This window comes from Chlamydotis macqueenii, chromosome W (genome assembly GCF_036417535.1).
Source record: "Chlamydotis macqueenii isolate bChlMac1 chromosome W, bChlMac1.mat, whole genome shotgun sequence".
NCBI lineage: Eukaryota > Metazoa > Chordata > Aves > Otidiformes > Otididae > Chlamydotis > Chlamydotis macqueenii.
The window spans coordinates 7,470,151-7,476,830 of NC_141592.1; positions in this window are offsets into that span (position 1 = coordinate 7,470,151).

Here is a 6,680-nt window from a genome sequence, read left to right on the forward strand (position 1 = left end):
CCTCCCTCTCACTGTTAGATGATTACCAAGCCATAAAAATGAGGTTAGGCAAGTAAGGTGATTTTACTTTTTTCTACTTACAATTTAATTCAATAGCTTTAACTTTTTTTTTAAAACAAAACAAAAAGCATCTCAACCCAAGCTCTCTAAGCACTGTTTTCTAAAGAAAATCATAGTATTGGAGCCGTGGATCTAAAGAAAAGGACAATGTAAACTTTTTGGTGATTTTCTTCTGGAAACACAAAGTTATTTAATGGAATTTACTCTACTAAAGCAGTGGCAATTCAAGATCCTTCAGAGAAAGCTATACGAGAAAGCAATTCTTAAACAAATCATGACATTAAAACCCAGAATTTATTTACACATTGTCGTGGTTTTGTTTAGTGAGGGGGGGCCTAAGGTGGTAGCTTCTGTAGGAAACTGCTAGAAGTTGCTCCCCTTTGTTCAGTGGACTCGGCCGGGCCTAGGGCGGACCTGCTGCTGGCCAAGGCCGAGCCAATTGGTAGCAGAATGTCTCGTGATAATGCCTCTGCGATAACGTATTTAAGTAGGGGAAAACAGGAAAAAGAGGGAGGAGAAGATGTGAAGCAGCTGAGCGGGGGGCAGAGAGGGGGAGGCGCGAGCCTCATGGGCCTTGCAGGCCTCACCCTCTGGCCTCCCGCCAGGCAGCCGACTGGGCCCAACTCGGCCCGGCCCGGCTGCAAGAAGTGGAGAGGAGATGAGAAGTGAATAAGATGTAAAAAGGATCCTGAGAGGCGTCTGCCAGCCTGTTGTGAGGAACGGCTGCAGACGCCAAGGTCAGTTCAGAAGGAGGGGGAGGAGTAATATGGCTCCTGGCCAAGATTCCTCTGCAACTCGTGGTGAAGACCATGGTGGAGCGGGTTGTCCCCCTGCAGCCCATGGAGGTCCACGGAGGGGCAGAGATCCACCTGCAGCTCGTGGAGGACCCCACGCCAGAGCAGGTGGAGGCCTGAAGGAGGCTGTGGCCCGTGGAGGGCCCGCTGGGACAGCTGTTCTAGAGGGACTGCACCCCGTGGAAGAGATGACCCACGCCGGAGCAGTTTCACGGAGGACTGTGGCCCGTGGGAGGGACCCCACGCTGGAGCAGAGGAGGAATGCGAGGAGTTCTTCCCCTGACGATGATACAGCGGCGTAAAACAACGCGTGATGAACTGACCGCGACCCCCATTCCCTTTTCCCCACCCGTGCCGCTCGGGAGGGGAAGGTAGTAGAGATAATGTTAAGCCCGGGAAGAGGGAGGGGTGGGGGGAGGTTATCTTGTTCCCTGTCTCATTCTCCTGCTAATTTTAGAAAATAAATGAATAGTTTTCCCCAAGTCGAGTCTGTTTTGCCCGTGACGGTAACTTTAAGGATTTCTCCCCGTCCTTATCTCAAACCTTGAGCCGTTTTTCTTATATCATCTCCCCCTGTTCTCTCGGAGGGTGGGGGGAGCAGGAGAGAGACTGCGTAGTCTGGTCCTGATCAGGGCTGAACTACGACACACATATATAATGTTGCAATTATTTTCTTTTATGCAAATTAATCCCATTCATAAAGTAGGATTTAAGGGTCAGAGGCATTTCCCCCCATGTGACCTACTGCAGCTTCTTGCATAAGAATGGCAAAAAAACCCCAGTAGATTTTCTGTGAACTGACATTAATTATTAAGTAGATTAAAGCAAATAAATATGTGCATACACAGCTCAAACCCAGACCTCCTTTTTTTCCAAGCTAAATTCACTTTTTAACATTGGTGACTCTCCAGCAGGCACTAATTTTCGGACAATGTGATCATCATCCTCATTTTTGTCAAGCCATCTGGTTTACAAACAGAAGTATGTTATCTTTGAATAATCAGGAACTGTTAGACCTTGCAAAATCTAGGCTGGCTCCACACATAGTAAAAATCCACACCATAGTGAAAAAGATATTTTTATGGGGCTCTATATTCTCTGTTATCTTTACAGGAGCTTGACCAGACCCTACAGCAGTCATGCTTTAAACCTCCATTTTTTCTGAGAAGAGAGATCATGAGAGCCCTGCTCTCAGTAGATAAGCATCTGCTGTGATGTCTATCTGTCTGAAAAGCATGAACTCCATAGTCACAAGTTATTCCTGTAAATGGGCAGTCGCTTGAAAGCATTGACCAGAAACACTTGCAGCCTTTATTACTAGTCTCCTTGATTGCAACCTTTATAGCATCTAAGTTACTAAAACCTTCCCTTTTTTAGTATTTACTTACTCCAGTTTATCATCACTTTTCCTTTCCTTATAGATAAGTATATAATGCTTTTTTTCCCGACCAGGAAGGGGGTGAATGATGATGTTCCCATTTTCAGGGCTGGGTATGTGGAGGCAGCTGGCACCAGCATAAAGAAGGATTTCCTTTGTTTCTCAGCATTAATCTAATGATCCAACTAGAGTAATTAAGAAGAAGAGCCAGGCACAAAGCAAACTGTAGCATGATCTCAAGGGAAAAAAATCTGAAAGGAAAATGGAGGAGAATCAATCGCTAATCTGGTAACCTTCACAGCTGCTCCTTCAGCTTCAGGCATGAAGGAATTACAGTCCCAACCCCATCATACATCATACAGCAACCATTGTACGACAACAGCAAGGGCCCTGGCAGAGGTTTCTCACTTTCCACTTCAAACCCAGACTGCTGCAGCACTCGGAATATTCCTGTAATCATATGCTTAGTGTTAGGTTTCCCACAGCGGTGTGCTGGGACCATTTCAGTCCCCAAACATCACATGGTGAGAGCAGGCACGGTTCCTGGAAAACTCATTATTCCCAGGTACACAGCTATCTGCAGCAGCATCTTTTGCAGTTAAAAATGCTGCTTAAAACCAGCGGGAGTGAACTAAGGACAAGTGAGCAAGCTCTGGCAGGTCATGCAGGGTATTCCCAGAACTAGAAAGAGAAAAACAAATCCCCAGAAAGTGTTTCTTTTTAAAGGCGGCCACACAGCTACGTGAATTACACAAGACCACAAAAGACCTACTTCTGCACAAGAACATGCAGCACAGATGGGCCACAAGCTTCCTGCAAGGTCACCACGTCACACGCGTTCCCCTTGGCTGACCTTCACGCCAAAAAGGAGGGGAACTCACTTCCCATTTGAGTTTCCACCTTCAATTTTGCTGATGAGCCAGCGTACATGGAAACCAGCAAACGACCCTCATAACAGAGATCTGGGGACATGAACAAATGCCCACTGAGAGCGGTATCAAACCTATGGTATCTCACTGGTAGTAAGCCAGCACAGCTTAACTGTTGTGACCATCTGGACTTGCCATGGTGACCAAGAAGTAAACAAATATTTTGGAAGACCAAGGGTGATAGGTCTCCATTTCATCCATCTGCAGGAAGGTTGTCTTTTTAGTCTCCTCTCCCTTCTCATGCACAAGAAAACAATAAGTGCAAAGAAGCCATGCAGAAAACCAGCACTGAGAGATAAATCCAAACACAAGCTAGAGCTGGTCAATCCCAGAAGCGCTAGCAGCAAAGTCCCCATGCAAAAGAGGTGCACACAGCCCCACCACACAGACATGTCTCCATCCCAGCTCCCCTCTAAGCTTTGGTGGGTTGTCAGGTATGCAGTCTACCCCGTATTCTTCCCTTTCGCTCTCTAAAGCGGGTGGCTTGAAAAGGTCTAAAAAAGCTAAGGGGGTCAGCATGAAGGTGATGAACACATGAACATGTGATGATCACACCATCACCACGTGAGGACATCAAGTGCAGTGTTGTGCTTCAGTGGAGGCTGAGAGGTGTAGTGGGGACAGAGGAGCCGAAAAATCTATGGGGAAGACCATAGATTGATGATGTGAAGAAATGATGTGAAATATCATCTGTAGAAATATTTCTAGAAATTTTCTAGAAATAGATGATGTGAAGGAACGAGCAAGTGTGGAGTGCAAGGAGGGCAGAAGAGGAGCATGCCAAGACATCACGTTGTCTCAAGAAAGGAAGCCTTTATTGATGTTTTGGGGTAGGGAGATTGTTTTTACCTGTTAGAACTGGTCCTTAATACCTTTGTATCATGTAGTTCTTCATGATGGCTCAGGATTCACATCCTTGGGCAGGTATCCAACAGCTAGGGGATCACACCATTGCAAAAGTCAGGATGCTTCTGTGTAAATGGATGTTAACTGGGAGGACCCACAAAATTCAAGCCTGAACTCTGCCACCCCAGGACCACTGAATTCAGCCTGGCCTTCAGGAATGCAGAAGCTTACAAAGTAGGCATACTTTTGCCCTCCTGCTGCTGGTTTTTGTATCCTGCAAGCTGCTGTTTCTGCTGCCCGTGTACATGCTGTTGTTTTCTGTCACCTTCACCGTTGCTGATGTTTTAGGGAAATGTGAGGTGAATTGCTTCTGCATCAAGGTGGCAGGATGAAAATACATCACACAAGAAACAGATCTCTGTGTGCAGCATGGCAAATGCTAACTGCTTCAGCAGTGAAAACAGATGAGAAAAATTAATCAAAACAGGAGGACACACCCCTAAATAAAGAATTTCCCTCTACCAATATTGGTAGCTACTGATGGCAAGAGGAGTATGTCTTGGACTGGAGGAGGAAGAGGAAGGTTTATCAGCAGAAGTGGCTTAAGGCTCCTTACATTGTTTCAGAATAGGCAGAAGTGGCAGAAGTGTTATTTTCTCATGATTACTTTAGTGACAGAGGAAGTATTTGGATGAGCAATGCCACAGTGTTCCTTCCCTTCAGCACATACACTGCAATATCCTAATTTTACTTCAATGTAATTCCAATAGCATATCACTGAGCAGCAGATTGCAACCAGGGGTTTATAATCTTACACTGAACATGAATGAACATTATAAACACATCAGGCTGCAGAAAATAGAATTTTTCAGTATAGTGCCATCATATTCCTAGTACAAAAGATCTGTCAAAAACCTTTTATTTTATCAGAGCTTCCATGCGATTTCAGTGCATGTAATTCACATGCCACTGTGGGTTTTGCAAGGATGTAGTCATGTCTTGTATCACATACTTGGTTCTAAAGAGATATTGTACATCCAATAACCCAAAGCAGACACAAATATGACACAAAAGCCACTTCAGAGATAATTTCTAGAGGATCAGAGAGTCAGGGAAGCATTGTAAAAAAAATATGGTGTGACATCATATATAGCATTAGAAATCCAGCAGATGATAGCCTGTGTGCCATCAGAATGATTAGCACATTCATTAGATTCAGAGATACATATGTATTTTTTATGTGTCTTTAAATACAGCCTATGTATATAAATATGTGTAAAATAGTCATTTCAGTCTATTTTCAAGCAATAAAAGGAGGTTTCTCTGGATCCTTTGTATGATGAACACTTCTGGCATTTGATTGAATAAATGTTCTTTCACAGGAGCCTCCTAGTGCATCATCCCATTCATGGTCTGTCTGTTGTTCTTCAGAGAATTAACGATGTTCCCTTATGCTTGTGCTGGAGAAAAATTAGGATGGTGCAGTCCATATGCTTTGAAAAAAATGTAATGAGTTATCATTGAAGATTTCAGTAGAGCTGTAATGATTTATAGCATATAAAATTCTATCCTATCATGAACTCACGACTTTGCCTGATTGAAAATTCATTTCTGTCTGGGATATAAATATTATGAAAAATAGACTGTTTTAGAGAATGTCAGCTAGTCCATTCCTGGACTTCCACAAAGCCTTGAGGAGAAAATGAAATCTGAAGAACTTTGTTCTGATCTTCAAAAAGGTTTGTCTCCAGTTCTGGGGCGAAAGGTGAACTCCTTCATTTTGAACTTTATAGCGGTAATCATAATCACAATACCTAAACCACATCAGGTATTATAAGGTATAGATTGTTCAGTTTTGCCACTGAACAATTCAGTGTTTAGTCCTTAAAAGCATGGATATTATAATGTCATGTGGTCATAAGGGAGGAATAATATTGCAGTGCATCCAAATGATGTACTAGTAGTTCTGCAAATAATGTTTGGAGAAGTTACTTGCATTTACTTCTTGCAAGCATGGATCAAAAGACCGCTTTAAAAATCATTGACTCTAAGAAGAGCTACAAGCCATTCTCTTTACAGCCAACTGTGTTAAGAGTTGAAAGCACAGGCCTGGGAGTCATTATTTCTCAATGCTCTTCCTGAATCTGATACAAACTCACAATTAATCCACTTAAGCTTCTCTTTATCTCTGCTGGCTCCCTTGTACAACAAAGACAGTTCTTCTCATAGAGCTTTTGTGACTATTAGGGAATAGATGTTCCTATAGAGGCATAAAAAAGCTTTCAAATTAAAAGACAAAACATAGTTGTGTATATGAATATGTAAATAACAGGAACAGAAACTTCAAACAGTTGTATGCAATGAAGATCTATAAGGATATCCTACAGACATTAGTTACAGTGGAAGTTGGTTAGCCAGCTCTTTGCTATAATATCTGCTCTCCACATGCTGGTACAGCCTAGTTTTTACAGAGGTAAGAAGCCTGTGAAGCTTTCGGCACAGGTGAGATGTGTTTCTGCTGGAAGGCATTTTGTCCTCTAGCTGTCTCACTGTAGCAGCTAAGTGGCAGAAAGTCAAGAGAGTAGCATTCATTAAGGACATAACAGCAGAAGTTGTTTTCTCCAGGCCACGCAATTGTTCTGTTGTAGAAGAGTGGAAGTCAATCAGGTCTTG